Here is a 16,753-nt window from a genome sequence, read left to right as displayed (position 1 = left end):
AACCATGACATCAATCAAATCAAAAAATTTCACCTTTTGACGTGAACACTCAATACTTTGAGGCAAGAGGTCCAGTTACTCAATGAAAAGCTTATCAATAATCATTTATATATATATATATATGCCAAAATGTCCATCTAATAAATCATCCAGTTTCATTCAAAATACAAAAACATACATATGAGGTCATATGCCAAAATGTCCATCTAATAAATCATCCAGTTTCATTCAAAATACAAAAACATACATATCAGACCTCATGTCATACCTCACAAATTATGTATTAATGTGCTTGTGTGATCAAATCAAATATGTGATTTTTCAACTGTCCTAAGCAAGTAATCAAACTAACAAATTCCCTCATCAGATCATGTGTTCAAAATTTTAAGCTCACTGAGGAATTCAAGCCACAATTCTTTTAGATTAGCTTAAAATTTTTGGGCAAATATGAACATGCATAATTTTATTTATTTTTTTTTAATTTTTTTACAAACAACAACAATAAACATAAAATAAACTGGGATAATTTTTTTTTTCTTTTCATAAATAGTAAAAATAAAAATAAAATAAAACTAGGACAACGTGTGTATAAAGTGTCTCTCATACCTCCAAACTTAAATTACACATTGTCCCCAATGTGTCTATAACATGGAGAGAATTTACCCGGGTATGGATGAAATTGTCTAGGATAGCATAGCACACCCCCAAACTTGAACTGAAGCACACTTGTCCCTGCAAAATAAAACACTAAAACAAATAAAAAGGAAACAAAAACAAAAACAAACACAACAAAATAAAATAAAAATAAAACAAACAAACAAAAATAAAAAGGATATGTTGTGGGGTGCCTCCCATGAGCACTAAGTTTAACGTCTTCAGCCAGACTGTGGCACTTTAAACTTGAAGCACCAGTCTTTTCTTCTTACACCAAAGGGAATGAATTCTTCCTATTGCAAGATGCTTCCGAATGTCTATAGATCGGGAAGGACCACTTTGAGTTTTCTCAAACAGTTTCTCATCCGATAGTGAATCATGAACTGGAACAAAGTAGGAAGAAAACTCAGAGAGCTTCTCTATCTTGATGTCCTCAATTTGCTCATGTGGTAACTCTAACAGACTTCTCTCTTGGCCTCTTGGTGTTTCAGGAATATGAGTTAATGGTAAAAAAAATCTTAGAGCTTTCTTCTCTTTCCTAATGTGGCTCCTGTGGAACTTTGGTTTGCTCCCCATTCCCCTCTTCCACTTGATTTTCAACCACCTCTTCTCTCCTCAATGGGACAACTTACTCATGATAGTAGGTGCACTCTTCCTCCATGTAATACTCATTAGGATTGGCCACCGACTCACATTGACACTCTTCTTCTTCTTCTTTAAATGTATCTGATTTTTGCTTGAAGTGGGCCTCCATCCATTCAAATGATTGCTCTCTTTCCTCCGTGCGGTTAAGATGAGCCGCCGCATATTTTGTAAAGTCAGCATACTATTTTTCTAAAGCAGCAACTGCTTCTTCTAAGTCAAACCTTTTTGGAGGAGGTGGTTCTTGTTGATATTGTTGATGTGGAGAAGAATTCAAATGATCATATATGGGAGATGGCTCATCTTCTTGGTATTGTGGAAGCCAATAGGTGGAAGATGGCTCCTCTTGATATGCTTCTTCTTCTTTGAGACTATGGCCTTTTGGTTTGAAGTAGGTCTTCATTTCCTCAGATGCTTGTTGTGTAGTCTTAATCAATGTATTTATCATATCTATAAAAGAAGGTGGTTCAGCCTAACATTGCTATTGTGGAGCTGATTGAGAGGACTGTGCATGATCATAGAATTGCTGATATGAGTAATGTTACAGTCCATGAGATTGTTAAGCATGAATTCCGGGAGCTTAAGCTTGCCATGAGAGATTGAACTGCTGGCTCCATGACGGGTAACAAGAATCAAAATAGCGGTCATTCCCCGGTCTAGAGAATGATGTGTTCATGTACCCATAAGATTGGTTAGAAGTTTGTCTCATTGTAGGACATTCTCAAACATGGTGATAAGGGTCGTGGCAACATGAACATGGTCTACGGGGTGTTGGAATGCCGCCCCACATGTGTGACAAAAAAAAAAAAGAAGTTAAAATTAAAAGGAAAATAAAAACTTACTAATATGCAGACTCGAACGACCCTGCATGAAACAAAAGAAAAAAAAAATCAGATCTATAATTAGTATAGTAACTGTGCTGCTATCTGGATGTGCGATCGATCGCCCTGGTTGGGCACTCGAGCACACCTCCAGAGGCAAAATAGGAACTGCGGAAAAAATAGAAAAACAGAAAAATTTAAAACAAAAATAAATTAATGGAAAAACCAAAATTAAAAATTGAAAATTAAAATAACACAACTAAAGGAAATTAATTTTAAACAAAATTCGCCGCAATCCCCGGGAACGGCGCCAAAAACTTGTTGTTACAAATATCTACCTAAATTAATAGGCAAATAATTGTATGTTTTACCCACAAGTATGAGGTCATTTCCACGAGGATTGCTAATTTTGCTTAAACTTAATTCCAAAAGTAAAACAAAACAAAGATTGAATTTTGATATGATGATAATAAAAAGATAGGGCTTTGATATCCATCACTAGTTATATTTAGATAATATATCAATATGTCAATACTTTGATCATGTTATGAATATCTAATGTTTGTTAACCTAAGGGCATCTGTGTCTACTCCTTAAGCTATTGATTTCTCTAAGCAACGAATTAGACATGTGTGTCTATTCTAATTCTTTTCTTTCTTAAAGGATTTAGTATGGGTTTCTACTAAGTTGTTCTTTAAGAAAGCATAAAACTGTGAAAATCGACAAACACATGAGGCCTAGGGCATGGGTGTCTACTCCCGATTCCCCATGTTGATTAACCCAAGAACTCGGTGTGAATTTCTTTTGTTACTTTTGTTAAACCAAGGACTCGGTCATCCAAATTGATTTAACTAACTAGTCCATATCACATGCGTATGTTGATCAGGCACATACATATAAGGAATTCATGAACGCAGGAATTAATCAAGTTAAATACCACAACATAATCATCACAAAGGCGCCAATATTAAATATTAACTAAACATAATTAGGGCTTCAATCTAGCCCTACTAAGTAAATTAGTTACACATAAGTTTGATGTTAAACATCTACAAAAAATAAAAAGAAAGAAAGGAAAAGAATAAACCCGAAACTTGAACTTGAAGAGCTCCAATTCTTCTCCTTGGAAAGTATATTTTCCCAGCTTCACCCTATTCTCAAGGTTTAGAGTTCTATTTATAGGACTTTAGAAGTCCTTGTTACACTAGTAAACTTAAAAAATTCGTAAGGCTTTACTCTTATTACAAGTGGGAGTTGGAAAACCCTAATATGGAAATACTAGCAATCTGGCTACACTCTTCATGTGTCACCTATGCAAGGGTGTGATCGATTGCAACCTGTGTGCGCTCGATCACACATGGCTGCTTCATGCTTTGTCTTTTCTGGTAGTGCGTTCGATCGCAGGGAACCTGGGATCAATCGCACTGTCAGGGGCTCCAACTTTTCCCATTTTCTCTCTTTAAGCCAAAATCTTTTAGATTTACTTCATTTTCTTCCAAAAGCCTAAAAAAACAAGGAAAACACAAAAAGAAACTAAAAAGTCATGAATTAACTCAAACTAAATGATTAAAAACATGTAAGTTAAGGGCAAAAATATGAATATTTTAGCACTTAACATGAGTTTTTGTAGAATTAGATAACTCATAACCTCTCTGGTTTCGAGGAGCAACCAGAGGCTCATCTGCAATCTCGTCCAGACGGGATTGCAGATGAGAGCAACTAGAGAGGCTTGTCCACAATCTCATCTAGACGAGATTGCAAACAAGAGGATCACTGGGAGTCATAGAGAGGCTTGTCTACAATTCCGTCCAGACGAGATTGCAGACGCGAGATATGCTGCTGCTCTTCCTTAACAGCCCCCCTCAAACTGATGGGAGGAGAGATGACCATTAGTTTGTCTCTAAAAAACAAGAATCATATGGATGTGAGACCTTTTGTAAAAATGTCTGCACATTGATCTGCTGTAGAAAAGTAGGAGGTTGTCAAGTCTTTGTGAAGGATCTTTTCTCTAATGAAAGGGTAATCAACTTCTATGCGCTTGGTGCGTGCATGGTAGATAGGGTTAGAAGCTAGAGCAATTGCCCCTAGATTGTCACACCATAGCCGAGGGGGTGTATTAAGCACAATATGTAATTCCTTAAGATGTATCCTTAACCAAGAGATTCAACAGTGGTGATAGCCATTGCTCTGTACTTTGCTTCTGTGCTGGACCTAGATACAACTGGCTGCTTCCTAGCATGTCAGGAGATTAGGTTAGTCCCAAAAAAGACACAATAGTTAGTGGTGGACCTTTTGTCAAGTGGATCACCTGCCCAATCGGAGTCACAATAGGCATGTACTTGAAGTGGTCTAGAAGTAAAGTGTAAACCATGGTCTGGAGTCCCTTTAAGATATCTTAGTACTCGTTTGGCAATTTAAAGATGGGCGGCTATGGGGCAATGCAGGAATTGACAGAGTTGGTTGATAGAGTAGGCAATGTCTGGCTTGGTAAGAATGCAGTATTGTAAGGCTCCAACAATGTGTTTGTATGCAATAGGGTCTGGTAGAGCATCACCATCCATCTTTGTAAGCTTCTGCCCTGAGGTGCATTGAGTTGCATACGGCTTAGCTCCAATCATGTTGACCAGTGTAAGGAGATCAACTATGTATTTGCTTTGATTGAGATGTAGTCTAGTCTTGTCTCTGAAAACATGGATGCCAAGGAAGTAGGACAGGCAGCCTAAATCCTTGAGTTTGAATTCTTGCTGCAAACTAGAAATAACTAATGCAATGACAGTGGAGTCAGTACTAGCGATAATAATGTCATCTACATATATTAGTATAAATAGATGGACTGAATCTCGATGCCGTATGAAGAGGGATGTGTCTACTAAAGAGCCAATGAATCCCAAGTGAAGGAGAGCCTATGAGAGTCTATGAAACAAAGCCCTAGGCGCCTGTTTTAGAACACAAAGAGCCTTTTTGAGCTTGCATACATGACCAGGGAGCTTCCTATCCACAAAACCAGTAGGCTGTTCCATATATACTTCCTCAGATAAGTGACCATGTAAGCATGCATTTAATACATCCAGTTGTTTAAGTGGCTAGTTGTAATACATTGCTAGAGAAAGAAGTATGCATATGGTGGCTGGTTTAATGACTGGACTGAAGGTCTCCTTATAGTCTATTCCATCTCTTTGTTAAAAGCCTTTAGCTACAAATTTAGCTTTGTACCTTTCTATTGAGCAATTTGCGTGCTGTTTCACCTTGTACACCCATTTATTCTTGATGATGTTGCAGTTTGATGGTCTAGGGCATAGAGTCCAAGTGCCATTATCAAGAAGAGCTTGGATTTCACTTTCCATAACAAAGCAAACCAATAAGGAATGGGAGCAGCTTTAGCAAAGGTAGTTGGGATTAGAGGGAGAATAGAGCTAGTCATGGCCTTGAGAGGGTGTTTGGTGGATTTAAGAGAGTGGTATAGTTTGTAATCTAGAAAGGGTTTAGGTTTAGAAATTCATGTCATTGATTTGGTAACCATGTGTGGAGATGAAGGTTCAGATATGGGAGATATAATTTGAAGCAAAGAAGCATCAGAAGAGGGGACAGTAGGGTCAAGCTGAGATGATGAAGGAAAAGGGGGTTCATCATTCTGAGAAACAGATTCAGAAGGTAGGGCAGGTGACCAAAGGTTTGGGAATGAATTCTGAGGTGTGCTGCTGTCATTGGGAGGTGCTAATGGAGATGGTATATTGGTGGGTAAGGTTATGGATGGAATGACAGTAGTATGAGCAATTTGTTTATTGGCAGATAACTGAGATGGAATATTTTCAACACTTTCTAGTCTAGGTGGTGAAGCATGAATAGAAAGAAAGTGAGATGCATCAAAAACCATACCTAATTGGAGAGAATCACCATTTGCAAGAGTAGTAGTGGCTGCTCTACCCTGAGCAGGAAATAGCACTTCATCAAATACCACATGTCTGGAAACATAGATTCGGTTGGAAGTGGGATCAAGACACTTATACCATTTTTGGTTTAAGCTGTAACCTAGAAAGACACATTGTTTGCTTCGAAACTCTAACTTGTGTTTGGTGTAAGGCTTTAAGAGAGGATAACATGCACAACCAAAGGTTTTCAAGAAGGTATAGTCAAGTGTGTTTTTTGAAAAGTTTGTGAAATGGATTGAAGTTATTAAGAGTAGGTGTAGGTAATTTGTTTATGAGATAAACTGAGGTACTAACAGCTTCTACCCAATATATTTGGGGAAAGATGTGATTGAGCTAAAAGGCTTAGACCAGTTTCTATGACATGTCTATGCTTTTTTTCTGCAATGCCATTCTGTTAGGAGGTGTGTGGACAAGTTAACCTATGAAGGATTCCATTGGTAGATAGGAAGCTTTGGAATTTGTTTGAGGTGTACTCTCCACCACCATCGGTTTGGAGTTGTTTGATTTTGAGAGTGAAATAGTTTTCAACAAGATATTTAAATTTGACAAAAGCATCAAACATATCAGATTTGTGTTTAAGAGTGAACAACCATTTATATCTTGAGAAATCATCTATAAAAAGAACATAGCAAGTGCTTCCATTTATTGACTAAATTGGGGAAATCCACACATCACTACTCATAAGCTCTAAAGGAGCATGAGAAATTTGACTAGACTAAGAAAAAACTAATTGTTTGCTCTTGCCTAACTAACAAAAGACACAAAGGGACTGACTCGACTGAATTGAAGATACTGGAAGCTGATGCTTGTTGAGAATCTGCTGCAGAACAGGTTTATTGGGGTGACCTAATCTATTGTGCTATATTGAGGGAGGTACTTTGACTCCAATGTAGCAAATGAGAGCTCTCACTTTGTTTCTGGTGAAGTGTTGCAGCTGAATAGAGTAGAGACCATCCTGACTGGCCCCTGCAAGAGGATCCTTCCCATGAGGCTGTCTTTAATCAAAAAATAGGTTGTTGTTAGTTCAAGCATACCACTGTTATCACAGCATAATTTATTTATAGAGAGAAGGTTTGCAGTAGCATCAGGGCAATGTAAGATGTCATTAAGGTAAAACACGGAATTTGAGGTGGGAAATGAGGAGGAACCAGTATGGGAGATACCAAGCCCACTACCATTACCTACTACCACTGTCTCATTGCCCTCGTATGGTTGTTGTATGTTCAGTTTGTCTAAGTTAGGTGTGATATGGATGTTAGCCCCACTGTCTGCTAACCAATGATCCTCATCTTTTAGAGCATTGGATTGAGATGCCATCGTAGCAAGGTCTGATGGTGGATGGCGCCTTTGGAAAGCAAAGTCCATTCTGTGGAAGCAGTCGAGAGCTTGATGGTTAAATCTGCCACAGATTTGGCATGGAGTCTTGTTTGCTGCAGAATTGCTGGAGATGGCTGCTTTGTTTGGATTAAAGCTAGTGGATGATCTAGGAAACGATCTGCCTTGAGGTTGTCCAGAAAAGAACCAGTTTGATGAGCCTTGAGGAGAGGCCAGTGAAAAGGCCCTTTTTTTTTTAATCAAGGTTCTTGTTGGCAGGAAAGTTCCTTTTGAAGTTGTTGAATCTCTACTTAGGTTGAGTCCTCTGAGAGAACATAGCAAAGGATGAGTGTTCTGCAGTGCTGCTTGGTGCTCAAGCAGTTGCTCATGTCCAAGGAGTTGAGATTGGAAATCTTCAAGTGTTATTAATTTATCCTTTGTGAGCATGGAAAAAGTCATGACAAAAGGATTGTAATTTGGACTAAGTCCTCCTATGATGTAGGAGATCAGGTCATCTTCTAAGATAGAATGGCCAGCTAATCTGATTGGGATTTAGCCATGCGAATGAATGTAGTACAGGTCTTGGAACCTTGCCTCAAGGTTTGTAGCTGACACCTTAATTGATTGATATGGGAACGGGATGGAGATGCGTAAGGAGTGGCCAATGTTGACCATACTTGTGCTGATGTTTTGTAGCTATAAATTTTCGGTATAATCTAGGCAGTCACAGTTGCAATAAACCAGCTGAGAATGCACTGGTCTTTCTTCTCCCAAAGAGTGTATTCTGGATTCAAGACTTCAGGCAGTGTATTGTTAGAAGGTGCGGGAATGAACTTTGGTGGCCATGGCTCGGAGCCATCAACAATTCCCATCAAGCCATTGCTCTTTAGGATGGATTCAAACTGAAATACCCATCCTAGATAATTGTTGTCATCCAATTTGGATTGACAAAGGTGTGCAATATTCAGCATAGAGAAAGCAAGAGCAGAGGAGCTTGATTCGGCCATAGAGGAGTAAGAAGAAAAATATATAGAGAGAGTATATAGAAAATGTGTTAACCAAGAGGCTCTGATACCATGAAAGAAAGCAAGGAAAAACTTGATTTTGGGCGGAATAATCTCTGTTGCTTTCTCATTGAGCTTAAATAGAGAAGAGTTACAATTGTAGTTGATCACATCAAGCTAACAAGCTAATCTTGATGTGATAAGATAATAAACTAAGAGAGTTAATACAAAAGGGAGACTAATTACAAAAGAGAATTATCCACAAGAGATTTAGTAAAATTGATCTGTTTGTATTTAATAACAATACCATAAATAAGAGTTTTTGTAGAATTAGATAACTCATAGCCTCTTTGGTTCCGAGGAGCAACTAGAGAGACTCGTTTACAATCTCGTCCAGACGGGATTGCAGACAAGAGCAACCAGAGAGGCTCGTCCACAATCTCATCCAGACGAGATTGCAGACGAGAGGATCACTGGGAGTCACAGAAAGGCTCGTTTACAATCCCGTCCAGATGAGATTGCAGACGCGCGATATGCTAATGCTCTTTCTTAACAGATATATGTCATGGTATTCTAGGAGGATACAAAATTAACAGCGTTTGACTATATATAATTGTTTTATTAAACTTTACGAAATGATGGAAGTGGTTTCCTGTTGCGATAGTCCACAATCGAAACGCCACCATATATTAGAGCTGCTTGATAGCTGTCAATGGCTTCCTTTGTATGCATAAGTACAGGAGTAGTAGTAACAGATCGGAGTTGATCATGGAGACGATGATGATGGCTGCTTTGATGAAGAGGGGGCCTTGGCTTTCTCACCAAGCACTCCTCCTGTAAGGCAAAAGCTTCACATCCAACTACCACAATGTCATGAGTCGAAGCTGCCATTTGATCACCTAATTGTCTTGAGAAACTGTTCATTAACCCACCTTTGCTTACACAAATGCCAAGGAGAACCACCCTCCTTTTTATACCTGATTTTCTTGTCCTTTGCCTTATTTTTCATTTTTCTATTCATTAAAGAAAGTGAAAGTATTGATTTGATGATTTGCTTTCGGTGCATCTTGTTGCGGTGTTGGACAAGGCAAATTCTTATCTATCTCTACAGTCTCTCTTTGTCTAATAAATCTAGAGAGTCAGTCAGCAGGGAACATATCTCTTCCTATCCAAACAAATAATTGATCAGATAAGGGGGGTAATGGCATATGGACCCGTAGGGACAGGTGGGAGAGAAGAATAGGGGATGAGGGATGCGAGGAATAATTGAGGAATGTTCAAAGAATATCCAATTTTGTGCATTTTTAATTAGGGACCAATGTGTCTCTATCCAAGCTTTTTATAGTTGAAATAGTTTATTATAGTTATCTAAGAGAACAGGATAAGATCCCTGAACATTGAATATGGTAAAGAATACAAAATATCCACTGACAACTAGTAAATTAAAGTTCACAGTTTCAAAACGTGGAAACTTTAAGAAAATCAAAATTTTTAGCTCTGATTTTGATGTTGAAGTTTGTTTCTTGCCATTTATGATTGTGATAGATGAGCTGTAAGTACCCCACCAAGCAGAGTCATAGATTAACAAAGTGATTGATTTTGTTGTGCAAATTACTCCACAGGCAGGACTCTGCCTTTTTACTTAATGGGAATGTAGTTCAGTTCACTTTACCCAAACCTCAACCTTCCAAGCTTATCCAGAGAAAAAAATAAATAAATAATCGGGATTACCATGGAAGAGTATTGAATATCAATTCAAGTACAATAATGTTGTGCTAAGACTCAAGGGTGAGATGATTGCCACTTATAGTCCATTTTTGTCGTCGCACAAAACCATATATAAAACTAATTCCAAGGTTAGGTATGATTATAACACTATCAATCATACCACTATCGGTGAGCCCCCCCTCCCCCCCGCCCAAAGGTCAAGTATATATTATATTGAATAGAAGGATTGGGAAGCTGTTAAATATATGGGTATTGAGAGTAAGAAATTTGAATTTGGTATACAACAAATCACAAGAGATTTCCTTTAGTTTTTTCAATGGCCTAAATTTAGTTTTACTATTTTCCTCGTGGAAAACTTGAAACTATTGAAATTAAATTTAAACCGTCATTATTGCTTTACATTGAGTTCCACATTGGTTTCTTATTAACTAAAATTTATAAGTCATATAAGTGATATTTCAAAGGGACATAAATTTTATACAAATTAGGTTGTAACAAATTACAAACCCTAAACTCCTACAACCTAATTTCTTCAAAAAAAAATTATATGTGTCCCTTAACATTTTATACTCATACTTCAACATGATTTAAACCCAACCCGACACGCAAACACAAATTACCGCCATTAACTGCCTTTTTGTCTCTTTCACGACAAGCAATGAGAAAGATATGTATCTCTATTTAAAATGATAAGAATCTTCTCCATTTCATATAGATTACATCTAGCTAAGCTAGCTGAATGCCAAAAAACATGAAGTGGCTCTGCATTTCTTTTTCATCTATCACATCTAGGATTTACTATCACTATTGCCGCCTTCAGCGAATCTAACCCACAAAAGTTGAGTAGTAATTAAAACAATCCTTCGACCTTTTTCTTCTCAGAAAGTATATCCGACAAGAACATAATTTGAAGTGGATTAGACATTTGTCCAGTTTTTTTCATGGGTTTTCAAATCGTAAGTAATAAAGTGGGTTTTTAAAAACTTACAATTTTAGAAAGTGTTTACCAAACGATTAATATAACTCTAAATAAATTCTTAATCACTTAATTAATATTTTAACATGTACAATACTAAATACAGTACAATATCATGATAACATGATTACAACATTATAATATGCCAAAGCATATTATTCTATGAACACTAAGATCTATATTTTTACATATTTATAAAGTTAAGTATTATAATGATGAGAAATAGTAATGCTAGATATAATAGTAACATTACTATTACGACACCGTATTATGCTAAAAACGGCAGTGCGCATAATTAGAAGGGTTAATAGGCCTAATGAGTGTCTTAATTATTTCCTGCAGCCACGATACTCAGTAATGCATACTCCTTGGAGCAGCCTGGCCGCCTGATTGCTGTCCATGACTTCCTCCTTCGGGAAGCTTTGAACCGCGCGATGATCGCCACCTGGCTTCGGGTTTTTCTTCTTGTCTAGAATCGGCTCAAGCATGCCGAAACCTTCTCTCCCTATTTTCATAAGATCGGCGACCTGAGGAGGCATTTTAACAAACAACTGAATCTCACTCGTGGGCTTTCTTTTTAGGTCAAGTTTGCTCATTGCCTCACTGCTCCTGCCTTTATATAGTCGATGTTCAAGCATTACAGATTCTTCTTTTGTGTCACTTTAGAGATTTGGAGATTCGTGTATATCAATTTATCTCAAACTTTTCTTAGATTCCCAGTTTGGGCGGAAAGGAAATTGGCTAGATAGGATCAAAATTCCTTACAATTGGAGATATTTGTGTCCTAGTTATGGGATAGGGATTGTACGTAAAAAAGGGCCACCTGTCCGAGGAGACCCACTCGCTCAAGCAAGTCGGGCGGGAGGTGGCCTTTTATATTCCTAAGTTATGCATGGAATTGTATAACGATTTTAATTTGTTTAGCCATTGTGAGAAAGTCTAATAGAATTCGCATGTTTAAGTAATTAAATGGCCGGATAATTAAGTGGTTGGATAATTCGCGTTAAATAGACTCTCTAATAGCCATTGTCCAAATTTTCTAATAATTTAAACAATTAATTAACCTGTATCTCAATTCATGAGTTAAAAGGGGACATGAATAGTTTTAGTCAAGTTCATGACATAAATTATGGTAATTGTAGAGGAGTATAAGGGCCACTATGGCCTCTTTCTATAAAATTTATATATAAGTAATAAAACCATTTCATTGGCATACATGTTACAATTACCAAGTCTAGTGGAGTTGAGGATCTTTTGTGAAAAGTTTAGTGTTTTTTAATATAATCTATTAAATTGATATATATTTTTATAATATGTAATTTTTACATGCATTTTTTAAAATATATGTGAAAATCACATGCTTTATCAATTCTATTAAAAATGCATATGAAAAATTCATAAATAAATGTCAATTATTTAATAAAATAAAAATTTTAAAAAAAAAATGTGAAGTATATACTTAGGGACACGAATTTCTTTCAGTCCTTCAGCTCAATTTTGAAAAGTGTCTGTTTATCCTTTAAATATGTGAAAGATATATATTTCTTTAAAAAAAAAAGAAATAAAAAAAAGTAAGAATATCACACAGTATATCTTTAAGCATGTGAGTTCACTGTGACCCATTGCCCATCGGATTCTGCATTGGTGCTTTGATAGATTCTTTCTATATTTATTTATTCCCTTGCACATCAATGTAAAGGTGCTTTATGAAGGTCAATTATCTGTGCTTTTCTGTATCATTACCCTCTAAAATTCATTCAACATGTGGCTTTCTTGCTTCATTAAATATAAAATGTTTTTTAAAAGATTTTTTTCTTTTTTGGTGTTTAGTGCAATCAAAAATTGTGGTTAGCCTGAAAATATTTTTGGTTAATTAGAAAAACATTTTTTAATTCTATAAAATGGTTTTCGCTTTTTAAAAAAAATTGTAGACTATTTCTCAAGTTTCAACTTTTTCCTTCTTGTACTCACTCCCTCGCAATTCATTTTCCACTGTCACCGAAGATAATCGGCAATGCCACCATGGTTCATCGAAAGTTGCCATCGGATGCCAGATGTCGCCACCAAAAGTAGCCGGTTGCCACCACCCATAAGTAGCCGAAAGTCGCCTGAAATTGTTGCCGAAAGTCACCGTCAGCCACAGGCGACCAAAAGTTGTGTGCCATTTTTCGTTGTCGTTGCCGTTTTGTTTTCCATAAAAGCAAAACACCAAAAATTATTTTCAATTCAAATCATTTTTTGTTGAAAATATTTTTCTACTCAAATAAACCTGAATAAACAAAAAAAATAAGGGGTTTTTGGTGCCCAGAATATGTCATCTTTATTATTATTATTTAATTTGTTTTGGTTAGCCGTGATGATACTCAATCTTGAGGTTATGGTTTTGAAAACTTTCCTTCCCTTATCATACATTTTTAATCGAGTATGTGAGAACCAATTTAATTATTAAAATGTCAGTCCTTAAAATATATAATTCTCATGTTTTCACGTACTCTATTGAAAATGCATGTGAAAATCATGCATATACCCTAAAAACATATGTCGGTTTAATATATAAATTGAATCGAAGGAAAACATTTCTCAAATTTTCTTCTTTCCATGATGTTTAGACCTTTTTTGTCTTTTAAATGGCAAAAAGAAATCAGAATGCGTGACGCCGTATATAATGGTGGAGCGGCAGCCAGTTTAATTCTAGTGGTGGACCTATGTAGTTGTACTACAAACAAATGCAAACACTAGTGTGAGGATGTTTTAGTCTATTATAATGATTTTATAACTTTAACTACATAATAATAATAATAATTTTATGACAAGTTGAAAGAACCATGGGCTGATCAGGAAAACAGCTCAAAAGAAATAATACTACCCAATAGATTACATGTTCTTTCATTGTTTGATCTATTGGGTAGTAAGGAAATAATTTATAATGAAAAAGAAAAAGCAATCAGGGGAGAGACTGAAGACTACGAGGTTAGAATAAATCTTCTAGAGAGATTTCGGTTCTAGAGAGTCGAGACCATGACTGGTAAAGGTCAAATATATATATAAACATATTTTCCAATATGATGCAATAGTATGAGTAAATTATATTTGGGGGTTTGTTATCATATATACATCACGAGTTGCATAAAATAAAAAATAAAAAAAAAAATAAAATAAAAAAAGGAAAAAACGATTGGATTCTTTTCAAACAGATGATCAACCCTAAAATTATAGGCCAATGAATTAATATTTATCTATAATAAAACTATATTTAATTATTTAATTAATATATTTGTCTATAATAAAAAGACCCTAAAAGTCTGAAATTGTGACCAAAAAAACCCTGAATCTTATACAAACTTAAGCTCGAAAAATGCAAAAAGAAAAAAAGTAAATGCAAATTCCAAAGTTAGATAAAATACCATTGTTTAAATGAAGACAATTCAATGTTTTTTATTATTATTATTATTCAAGAAATACTTATTATTTATCATTCTTTTAAGTTTTAAGTAGATGCAACGGTTAGAGAATATATTTCCTACATTGAAAGGAAATATATTAAATTGATATTGTATGTTATTTAGAGAGATTGTAATCAGGTTTGATGGTAATTAAATCAATTAAATTTGTTTACCATATATACTTCAATTCTCCTATAAATATGAACATTTGTATTGTAATATCAATCAAGCAATAAGAATATATATAATATAGCCCAAACGAACCACGTAAAATCTTTTGTGTCTATGTTATTTTTATTTCCACTTTTACTTTTATTTATTTATTAATTTCTTCAGCAACTACAAGTTAAAATGCATTTTTTTTCTTTCTTAAGTGAAAACACATTTTCTCTCCGCCAGCTGATTTTTTTATCCTTTAATATGTGTGCTAAGCAAATTATTTTCTTCCTAACCAAACAAAACAGCAACGCAAGGTTTCAAAGTTTTTATTTTCCGCGTTGCATTTAGAGAATTGGTCAATTATGTCCACAGTTTTCCTATATTATTCAATTATGTCTATTTTTTTCCTATATTTAGAGTTGCATATAGACATTTGATTTTCATTATATATAATTGCTGGAACAATTCTAGGCAGAATTTCCAGTAGGCGAGAACTTCAGCTTGCAAGACGAAGAACAGTTAGACACAAGAGTTTGTCGGAACGTGCTGACAAGAGATAGCTCTAATGTAGAAGTCATAATTATTGTTGAAATGAGAGACAAATAAGACTGTTTAAGTTGTCAAAGTTGAGATCCCTTACCTATGGCATCGTTCCTTCTGGCCCCGTTTGCCAACAGTCCAGGGCCAGCACTGTAGCTGGAACAGTACTGTTCCAGCTACAGTGCCATCTGACAGGTGCAGCAAAAGTATACTTTTTAATTTTTTTTTTTTTTTAAAGCAAAATATTAAAGCAAAAAAAAAAAAAAAAAAAAGGAGGAGAAAGATGGGGTGGTTGGAGCCACCCCCTGGCCGATCTGGGGGTGGTCAAACCACCCCCATGGCCAAGGGGGTGGTCCGGCCACCCCCTTGGCCAAAAAAAAAAAAAAGGGATCGGGTGCATTTGGGGGTGGTCCGGGGCTGGGGTAGTTTCGGCCACCCCATACCGGCCGTATGGGGTGGCCGAAACCACCCCCAGCCCCTTGGGGGTGGTCCGGCCACCCCAAATGCACCCGATCCCCCAAATGCATGATCGAGAGGCGACTCGAGAACTTCTGTTGGTGATTGCAAATTGGTCGTGAGCCGGTTTCGAGCAACTTGTGAATGGGCCGTCAATGGGCCATGGGCGAGTCGCGAGGCGCGACATGGGCCCTTGAACCTCTTTGTTTTGTGTAAATAAAGACATTTTTAGCAGGTTGATTCGAGTGGCGGGCATTTCGACTATGGGTCTTTGGTGGATTGGCCCACGTCCACTACCAAAAAAAAAAATGGTTAAGGGAAGTTTTATATTGGGATTGTTTTACCCCACCATTGGTCATTTTAATAGTAAAACAACCCCTCTCAGAAAGAGGGGTCGGTTTTACTATAGCAACGTCCCCATTTAGTTGAGTGGGAACCTTGCAACAGTGCACGTCTCCATTGTTAAGTGGGGATGTGGCAACAAAAAAACGTCCCCACTGAATGGGGACGTGCACTGTAGCCACGTCCCCACTCAGTTGAGTGGGGGCATGGCTACAATGTCTTCACTTCCCTTATTATCTTTGCTCCAGCCCTCCCCCTCTCCCGCTATGTCTCGCCCTCTCATCAGCTCGATCTCTTTCTCTCACTCAATTCTCTCTCTCTCTCCCTCTCTCACTCGGCTCTGTCTCTTTCCCACCTTCGACGGCACGCTCCATCAATTTTTCCCCCTTTTTTTTTATTTTGAAAAAAAAGGGTAGGTGCGGTTTCAAACCAGCAGCCACACTTGAGGGAGGGGTGGCTCTGTGGCTGAAGGAGGGGTGGCCACCCCTCTAGTTTCTTTTTTTATTTTATTTATTTAAAAATAATATTAATTTAAATTTGTTTTATTTTTTAAAAAAATAAAATTAATTTGATTTTTTATGTTATATATATATATATATATATAATTTTTTTGGGGAATTTTTTTTAAAATTTTTTTTTAAAGATTAGGGACATGTGAACAGTATGGTGATGTACTTCGACGAGCCTCGTCTGCAAGCTCGTATACAGCCCGTCTGGACGGTCCTCAACCCAAAAGCCTCGTCTG

This window comes from Corylus avellana, chromosome 1 (assembly GCF_965113065.1).
Source record: "Corylus avellana chromosome 1, dhCorAvel1.hap1.2, whole genome shotgun sequence".
Taxonomy (NCBI): domain Eukaryota; kingdom Viridiplantae; phylum Streptophyta; class Magnoliopsida; order Fagales; family Betulaceae; genus Corylus; species Corylus avellana.
This window is presented reverse-complemented; position numbering follows the sequence as displayed.